Genomic DNA, 10590 nt, shown 5'->3' on the forward strand with positions numbered 1-10590 from the left:
CGATGGAGAATTAAATTCCCCATCCTTCAACCCCCGTTTCATTCCTTAATCTCTGTAATAAAAAAATAAAAACTGCGACGAAAGTCGCGGCGCTATGAAAAACTCAATGGTTTCTCGGCGCAGAGTGCTTCCCCATTAATTCGCCCGCTAATTAAAAAATCGTCTCTTTTCTCCTAATTAATATTATGGAATGAAACCAATGCTGTTCGATGGAGAGTAGTATGCTTAGGCCCCATTGAAATCAAATGTTGGCGAGGGGCTTGCGGGGCAGCGGCGTGGGGCGGGCAGGGGGGGGGGATGTTCTTGCCGAGTGCCGGCCAGGCAATCAGAGTGGGAGAAGGAAAGTCATGCGTTGTCACGGCAGCGGCAATGCATGAGTTTTTTTCTTATCATTATAATTGATTTAAACACGATTTGGTGTTTTTTCCTCATGATGCGTAGGGGGGTGATCTACACTTTTTTAATTTCTCTCAACTTCTCCATCTAAAGGGAGAAATTATCTTGAATTTTTGCAGTTTTATTTCTCAAATTTCAGAATTTTTGAGATTTATGCATGGGGATGCTTTTTTCATCTCTTTTATAAAATTAAAAAATTAAACTTTTTTCACTTCTTGACTTCCAGAATTATGAAAATAATTCAGGAAGAATTTCATTGTGGAAATGCCTTCAGGGATTCTCACTCCTGAATCATTTCTTCAAGAAGAAATATGCCGCGCACTTTCGATTGTTGTCTCGGAGATGTGTTGGAAGGTGTAATTCGACACCCTGGCTCGCACTCGTGGTGTTTACTCCAGCGGATGATGCGATAANTAAACTTTTTTCACTTCTTGACTTCCAGAATTATGAAAATAATTCAGGAAGAATTTCATTGTGGAAATGCCTTCAGGGATTCTCACTCCTGAATCATTTCTTCAAGAAGAAATATGCCGCGCACTTTCGATTGTTGTCTCGGAGATGTGTTGGAAGGTGTAATTCGACACCCTGGCTCGCACTCGTGGTGTTTACTCCAGCGGATGATGCGATAACGCTTCCGCTGAAGTATTTTCAAAACGTCATATTCATTAGAAATGAATTAAAATAAAAGAACAAATGCAATCGCCATATTTGTTTTGCACGTCTCAATGGTTAGTGTGACAAGTACTTCCGCAGAGTGCAGTGCATTTTTTAACTGGATTGTTTGGCAAAAACAAAGAGTAAGTATATTGTCAGTTTCCATTTTTTGAGTGTTTTCTAATGTGTTTAGTGTTTGAGTGCCCGGGAGTGTTAAAAAAAGTGGATTGTTCTAAAAATTATTGATGTTCAAAAGTCTGAAATTTCCGGAACTTAGAATGGAGGAATTTTTGAATTTTTAAATTTGTGAATCTTTCGAATTTTTGTTAGAATGATTAATTTTTTGAATTCGTGAAATTGTGAATTTTTAAATTTGTGAATTTTGTGAATTTTCAAATTTTCTGAAATTTTCAATTTTTGCTCCTCCTATTTGGGCTCTTCTGACTGGGATGCCAGCGACACTAAGAGTCATCAAAAATGGCCAGGCGTTCATTTTCCAGGTGGCTGTTTACCCGAACGGCTTCATATAGGTAAGTGTGTGTTTGTGTGTGTGTGTATACACTCTCCCCCTTCTGCTATCAATTTCTTTTTTTATTATTTTTCTAGGTGCAGTCCACTTTTTCCCGAATCTTCAAGAGATTTTCGCTGGCCGACAAGAAGTTCATTTTTTCATTGAATAGTTTTTTTATGTAGTTGAAAATGTAGTTTTTTACTTTTTTAAAATAAAATAGTTGTCATAGAGTTTATCTATTGTTTGTTTTTTCCTCAATGCATATGAATCGGGGATGAAAACATTATAATTATACAATATCCACGATTCAATGATTTATTTATAAAATTTTATGCCGTATACATGATTAATGATTGATTAATTCTAACATAAGATTGATTTCATGGTCATAGATTGCTCTTTTTCAGTCAATAATGAATTAGTTTTCATTGTTTCACATTTCCTTTTTTTGATCCTTCTCAATAGTGAAAAATTCACAGGGGCTGTACTGACCAGGCAGGAAACGAATGCGTAGAATCCCCTGTTCTGCATCCTTTTTCAGAGTTTCCAGCTCTTCTGGGGTCTCAGTTAGCAGGTCGGAGAGTCTTTTCGGCAGCCAGATGAAAAATTCATCATCCAGGAAAGCCAGTACTTTTGGCCCCCATGTGGTAGGTGCAGTTCGGAGTTCTCCGATTTTGTACGCCTTATCGACTTCCAAGTCCTTGATTTTTGTTGTTGCAAAATCAGACTCCAATCGCGCAATTTTGTTGATTCTGGTGTAAGATGACGTTTTTCGTTTGTCTCCACTCATTGTTTTTTTCTGAAACAAACGAAATATTTTCCAAAATCTGAGTTGATTTTTTAGTAATGAAAAAAAACAGTGGGTAAAGGAATAACATTAGAATATTTACCTGTATTATGTTTTTCCACGAAAAATAATGTTCGTTAATAGGTGTGTTGGAGTGACAAGCTATCTCTCCAGTTGCGTTGAATATTAAAGCGCGCTCTTGAGTGTCACCAATTTATAGGACGTAGTCTAGTCACATGATCTCTCATATCCCCTCTCTAAGTCCATCCCCACTTTCTGTTGAATCACACTATGCTTCACAAACACAAAAATAACGGTAGTTGACCGTTCTCATACACCAATTTCGTATTTCTTCAGTCCATGATACTAATTGGTCTTTGTAGTAAACATTTGAAATTGGTTGTGCGGGATGGAAAACATAAGATCTCCGAAAATCACAACATTTCTTATTGCAGTAAGGTACAATTTTCCTTTCAAGAGTTCGGGTATATGCAGATGGGTACATTCCATAGGATTCATACCGCAAAGGCAGCGGCCAAAGTTCCGAATTCGCACTGAATGCGAATAACATGATTTTTGAGTTGTATTCGCATATTCTATCAGCAAACTCGATATCTTCTTCGTCTAGTCTACCTCCATTAGTCCAATTGAGCAAACTACTAGCAGCAATGCTAACAAGTGACGCAGGTTGCTGCCTCACTGTGAGATACGGAATGATTGTGTTAGGATCTTTACTGGTACAAATTTCATGTTCGTATTGAAATTTAAATCCTCCTTCATTTTTCATTAAAGTTCATTTTTTTGGTAGACATCGTTGCACATTCTTACGTCCTTCATGCGCATCGTCACAAACAGTTTGTTTCACACATGTTATCTTATCTGTGATACGTATCCGTCCTAGGCATGGAGCACGACGTCTTTTCAAACGAGCTTGCAATAGTTCCTTGAACATTTCACTTTTCACTTCTTTCCCTAAAAACGGAAATATTTTGAAGGGGTTTATCTGTGTTGATTCCTCCATGATCGGTTTGTGACCATTATATACTTCGTTCCCCCTCCTCACACTCCTAGAATGGAATGCGATCGTATGCAGTGGTAAACAGTTTCAGGAATTGTGCTGCTCAACAGCCCCGAGGGAACAGTTCCAAGAATTGTTTTCCGTGCTCACGCAGTATTCTTGTGCGATGTCAACAGTTCCGAGAATCGTTCAAGGCGATAGCGCAGTAAACAGTTCCAAGGATAGTTTTCCGAGCTCATCCGTGCTCACGCAGTATTCTTGCGCGACGTCAACAGTTCCGAGAATCGTTCAAGGCGACAGCGCAGTAAACAGTTCCAAGAATTGTTTTCCGAGCTCACGCAGTATTCTTGCGCGGCGTAAACAGTTTCGAGAATCGTTCACGGCGACAGCGTGGTAAACAGTTCCAAGAATTTTTTTCCATGCTTGTACAGCATTTTTTTGCAACGTAAACGGTTTCGAGAATCCTTCAAGGTGACAGCAAATGGTCAATAAGTCCAAGTATTGTTTTTTTATATTTTGAATCTCTATATAAAGCGTGACGGACTCCACTCGAGTTAGTTCACGCGCGACTAGTCATCGCAAAAAGACTTAACAAAAAAAAAATTTCTGTGAAAATATATTCAAGCATGATGGATTCCAAGAAGTGTTTAGAAATTTTGGACCTAATCGAAGGAGCATACAGGAATCAATCTGATACAAGTTCTGAGAAGTGGATAAGAATGTGTGAAAATTACATCAAACTGTTTGAAAAACTTTTGAAAAAGGACAATGCTCAACTATCGATGGCAGATAAACGGCGAATCCAAACGATGCTGTCCTTTCTGCACAGCTATTGTGAGAAGTTCAAAAGAAAAGGACAACAACACCATGGCGGGAGACTTGGTGAGACGTCAAATGAAGACAAAAATGATAGAGTGACTTGGAAGGATCTGGAATCAGCCTTTAGGAGTCGAATGAAGACAGGTGTTATCATAAACCTAACTCACAAGGATCCTCAGTCTTTTCTTGAGGATGCAAAGGCTCTTGCTATCATTCATTTGAAGGATGCTCTACGAGAACAAGGCAATATCAAGGCTAATGGAATCCTGTAAGTTCCAAGTCATGAAGAATGATGAAATGATTGAAGAAACGTAATATTTCAACACCAGAAATGAAATCATTCTGCCCACTATCAACATTGAAGAGTGGTTTAGGGATAACATCACCGAACCACTTCTAGCAAGAACTGAGGATTTCCAAGAGAAGGACTCTGGATGGGAACTGATTGAGGTTATCAATCTCACAATGAATATGAACAGATATTCACCATTAGCAGCGGGTTCGAGCACGTACATTCCATTACCGCGATGCATACAAACCAAAAGGGCCGTAGTCAATGTTAGGAACAGAGATGCATTTTGTTTCCTATGGGGGATCACAGCAGCACTGTATCCGGTTACAACTAACGCTGATAGGCTGAGCTCATATCCTCATTACTCTTTGGCTACTCTACCAGATGGAGTCACGAAACTTGATTATACTGGACTGGAATTTCCGATGAAACTCAAGAACATTCCCAAATTCGAACGAATGAATGGTCTGTCGGTAAACGTATATGGAATTGATAATGATAAAGATATAGTTCCATTATATTTAAGTAAAATCAAGTCAAGCTGGTCCAAGATTCATCTATTATTGATCTGTGACGATGCTCAGATTGAACGTGACACTGAACCAATTTATCATTTCACTTGGATTAGAAATTTATCTCGACTTGTTGGATCACAACTATCTAAGCATCGACATCATTTATTTTTTTGTGACCATTGTCTGAGCCATTTCCAAACACTCAAATCATTCGACAGCCATAAGGCAGATTGCTTTGCAATCAATGAATATCGAATGGTGTTGCCAGAAGAGGAAGCAAATATCTTGACTTTTAAGAATTATCGATTTAAAGAGATGGTCCCCTTCGTAATCTATGCAGATTTAGAATGCATTTTGGAGCCAAACAAATCTGAATCTTCATATCAGAAGCACGTTCCTCATAGTGTAGCGTTCTATCTCCAGTGTGCTTTTGACGATTCTCGCTCGCATTTCAAGATGAACCATGGACCGCATTGTATTGAATGGTTCATAGATGAATTATACAGAATAGCTAATGAGGTCGATACCTGTTTGAACATGNCGAACCACTTCTAGCAAGAACTGAGGATTTCCAAGAGAAGGACTCTGGATGGGAACTGATTGAGGTTATCAATCTCACAATGAATATGAACAGATATTCACCATTAGCAGCGGGTTCGAGCACGTACATTCCATTACCGCGATGCATACAAACCAAAAGGGCCGTAGTCAATGTTAGGAACAGAGATGCATTTTGTTTCCTATGGGGGATCACAGCAGCACTGTATCCGGTTACAACTAACGCTGATAGGCTGAGCTCATATCCTCATTACTCTTTGGCTACTCTACCAGATGGAGTCACGAAACTTGATTATACTGGACTGGAATTTCCGATGAAACTCAAGAACATTCCCAAATTCGAACGAATGAATGGTCTGTCGGTAAACGTATATGGAATTGATAATGATAAAGATATAGTTCCATTATATTTAAGTAAAATCAAGTCAAGCTGGTCCAAGATTCATCTATTATTGATCTGTGACGATGCTCAGATTGAACGTGACACTGAACCAATTTATCATTTCACTTGGATTAGAAATTTATCTCGACTTGTTGGATCACAACTATCTAAGCATCGACATCATTTATTTTTTTGTGACCATTGTCTGAGCCATTTCTAAACACTCAAATCATTCGACAGCCATAAGGCAGATTGCTTTGCAATCAATGAATATCGAATGGTGTTGCCAGAAGAGGAAGCAAATATCTTGACTTTTAAGAATTATCGATTTAAAGAGATGGTCCCCTTCGTAATCTATGCAGATTTAGAATGCATTTTGGAGCCAAACAAATCTGAATCTTCATATCAGAAGCACGTTCCTCATAGTGTAGCGTTCTATCTCCAGTGTGCTTTTGACAATTCTCGCTCGCATTTCAAGATGAACCGTGGACCGGATTGTATTGAATGGTTCATAGATGAATTATACAGAATAGCTAATGAGGTCGATACCTGTTTGAACATGAATGTACCAATGGAGCCCCTCACCCGTGAAGAGGCTTGGAATTTTGATATTGCTCAAGTCTGTCACATCTGTGGTAAATCTTTTACCGAAACTGATGGAAAACATCACGATCATTGCCACTTCACAGGCAAGTATCGTGGTCCGGCGCACCCTCAATGTAATATCAATTATCAAAATTCTCATACAATTCCAGTAGTGTTTCATAACCTCACCGGATATGACTCACATTTTCTGATCAAGACTCTCGCTACAAAATTCCCAGGCCACGTAAATTTATTGCCTATTAATAAAGAAAAATATATCTTTTTTACCAAATATATTGATGGGACAGTTGTTAATTTGCGTTTCATAGATTCCTTCCAATTTATGGCGAGTAGTTTGGAAAAATTAGCATCGTATCTCAGTGATCAGGATAAATCGATTACTCGAAATTACTGCAACGATGATGAAGAGAAATTCCAACTTTTAACGAGAAAGGGAGTTTTTCCTTATGAGTATGTCGACTCTTGGGAGAAATTTAATGACACTTAGTTACCTCAAATCCCCGATTTCTATTCCAAATTGAATGATGAGAGTGTCTCTGCTGAAGACTATGCACATGCTCAGAAAGTTTGGGATACTTTTAATATTGCATCTTTGGGTGAATATTCCGATCTTTATCTGACGACAGATGTCATCCTTCTGGCTGATATTTTCCAAAATTTTCGAAGTACTTGTTTTTCCGTGTATGAACTTGATCCCCTGCACTATTTCACAGCACCAGGATTAGCATTTGATGCTATGCTGAAATGTACTGGTGTTAAACTTGAGCTTCTTACAGATGTTGAAATGCATTTATTCATTGAGAAAGGAANTTGCACTATTTCATAGCACCAGGATTAGTATTTGATGCTATGCTGAAATGTACTGGTGTTAAACTTGAGCTTCTTACAAATGTTGAAATGCATTTATTCATTGAGAAAGGAATTCGAGGTGGATTAGCTCAATGCTCAAATCGTTATGCTCATGCCAACAATAGGTATATGGAAGAGGAGTTCAACCCTATGGAAGAGACCTCTTATCTAATATATTTCGATGTGAACAACTTGTATGGTGCAGCCATGTCGCAATACTTACCATACGGATCATTCAAGTGGATTGATTCATCAATTATCGACGTGCATACAATTCCAGATAATTCAAACAAAGGGTATATCCTGGAAGTCGACTTGGAGTATCCCAAGGAGCTCTTTGAGACTCACAAAGATTTACCACTTTGTCCAGAACATGTTGTTCCCCCGAATAAAAAAATGGAGAAATTAATCACGACATTGCTCTCCAAAAAGAAGTATGTGATTCATTATCAAAATCTTAAACAATGTCTGAAGTTAGGGTTAAAATTGATAAAAATTCACCGAGTACTGGAATTTAATCAAGCGCCATGGCTGAAACCGTACATTGATATAAATACTGATTTGCGAAAGAGATCCAGGAATGAGTTTGAGAAATTTTTTTTAAAATTAATGAATAACTCAGTTTTCGGTAAAACTATTGAGAATGTGAGGAAACAAAAAAATGTAAAGCTGGTCACTAAATGGGAGGGCAGGTGGGGAGCCAAAGTTCTCATTGCTCAACCCAACTTTCACAGTTCCACCATTTTCAACGATAATTTGGTCATTATTCAATTGAATCGCACAAAAATGTGTTTCAATAAACCTATTTACGTTGGTTTCTCAATTCTGGATCTATCCAAAATATTTATCTATGATTTCCATTATGAGTCCATTAAGAAAGAATTCGGTAATGAGGCTAAACTTATGTACACCGACACAGACAGTCTTTTGTATGAATTTAAAGGATGTGATATTTATGCATATATGAAGGAAAATATTTCAAAATTTGATACATCAGATTATTCAAAAGATAATGCATACGGAATGCCACTCGTGAATAAGAAAGTATTGGGACTTATGAAGGATGAATGCAATGGTAAAGTCATGAGCGAGTTCGTAGGATTAAGAGCAAAATTGTATACTTTTAGGATTCATAGGAATGAGAGAGCAAAGAAACGTGCCAAAGGAGTGAAAGGATCAGTACTGAAAAGGATCAAATTTGATGATTACAAAGATTGTCTCGATAATCATAATCATATTGTTAAGTCACAATATTTGATTAAGAGCGATAAACATGAAGTTAGGACTGTTGAGCAAAGGAAATTAGCTTTGAGTTGGGAAGATGACAAGAGAATATTGTTAACAGACTCTTACGATACTGTGCCATACGGCTATTGTCAATAAAATAATAAATGTTTCCTTATAAAAAGAATCTTCTTTATTTACTTAGTTATTATTATAACTCATTTTTATTTATCCAACTATTATGAGAACTATCAAAACCTAGCCATTTAACAAAGGCTTTATTTCCACATCTTCGAAGGATTTTCTCTATGAGATAAACATCAGGATTCGTAACTCTCGTTAATTCCTCTTGGTAAAATCCACCTTCAATTGGGTTATCCTCATAATCCGTGAGTTTATAGGTGACAGGATTGGTTTTCACAACTTGACTTATCGTGAATATTTCCGTTGTCCAATTGGGCGTATATCCTTTCTCGAATACATTCTTGTATTTGCTGATGCGCACCTTATCTCCAACCTTAAACTTGATTTTTTTTGTATTATGAGTTTTGAGTTGCCCAAAGACGTGATGTAAGAGGTACTTCTCATGAGCGGCAGTAACATCCTTCGGTTTCATTTTAATTGTGCGATGCTTGGTGTTATTATAGGACTGAACCAAATTCGTGACAATGGGAATCCACTTGTATGTCCCTTGCAAACTGAACTGTTTCCACATTTTCTCCTTGAGCGTGCGATTGAATCGCTCACAGATGGATGCTTTGAGGTTACTGAATGTTGAGTACATAGTAATGCTATAATTCTGCATAAGCCTTTTGAATTGACTATTGTAGAATTCTTTGCCTCTATCCACATGTAACTTCTGTGGGACACGGCCCTGTTCAAGTATGGACTTCATAGCACTGCTCACATCCTTTCCATTCTTCGTCTTCGTCGGTACAGCCCAAGTATACTTCGAGAAGATATCGATTACTGTCAAAAGGAATTTATAACCTCCATTTTCACGATAATAGGCACTCATGTCCACAAGATCTGCCTGCCACGTCTCATCCAGCCCGCAAACTTCAACACGTCGACGTGGATAATTTCATCGAGCTGGTATATGAAGCTCCTCCACGACTGTTGCCTTCTTGTTGTCCATTCTCCAATGCAATGAGACGTCTATCCAAATCACCTATTATTTCCGAGTTGCGTAGGGATAACTGCTGGTCAGTTTCTTCTTCTTTTTCTATTCCCCTCAATTGCTCATTTATATTTGAATATAAACCATCCAGCATTAACTTGGTCTCATGTGCAATAGAATCTTTTAGTGTTGTCAGTTCCTCAGTTATATGTTGAATGGTTCCAGAATGACTGTTCAGTTGTTCTTGTACTTCTTCATCACCAACATTCTTTCATCTCATAGTCTTCAGAAAATTCATCTGGAACGATTGGATTATGGTTTCAATTCCATCAATTCTACCACCCATAGATCCAGTCACATTATATATGAGGCGAAGTTCCTCTTTCAACATATTGCGTATCATCTTCAAGGATATGGCATCATTATCTTCTTCAGGATCTGCTAAATTACATAATCTTCGATGATCCATATCATATTGTCCATCAGACGTAACCTTAAAGCCTTCACCAGGAGCACCCCGGCTGCCGATGGATCTCATAGCATCAGTACCCAATTGGCGTCCGAACACGTCAACACTCATGTTTCAAATGACGGATTATTTTGATTACAGTTCACTAAATAATAATACGAGCTTCACGTAACTCCTCCATTATTGACATGATTTCATTGGTGTGACTCATATTGCCAGCCGACTGTGAGGCCATAAGCAGTCGAAGTTTATCCACTAACTCATTAGGATCGTCCCAATACACATAGTCCATTTTTCTAGGTTTTACTGATGCAATCATATCATGAAGGAGGGCTGTCCCGGTTTTCTCCGATTTGATGAGATTTTCAATGATATTGCGATATTTCATAC

The sequence above is a fragment of the Diachasma alloeum genome, unplaced genomic scaffold (assembly GCF_001412515.2).
Source record: "Diachasma alloeum isolate Michigan unplaced genomic scaffold, Dall2.0 Dall_scaffold_01814, whole genome shotgun sequence".
Classification (NCBI taxonomy): Eukaryota; Metazoa; Arthropoda; class Insecta; order Hymenoptera; family Braconidae; genus Diachasma; species Diachasma alloeum.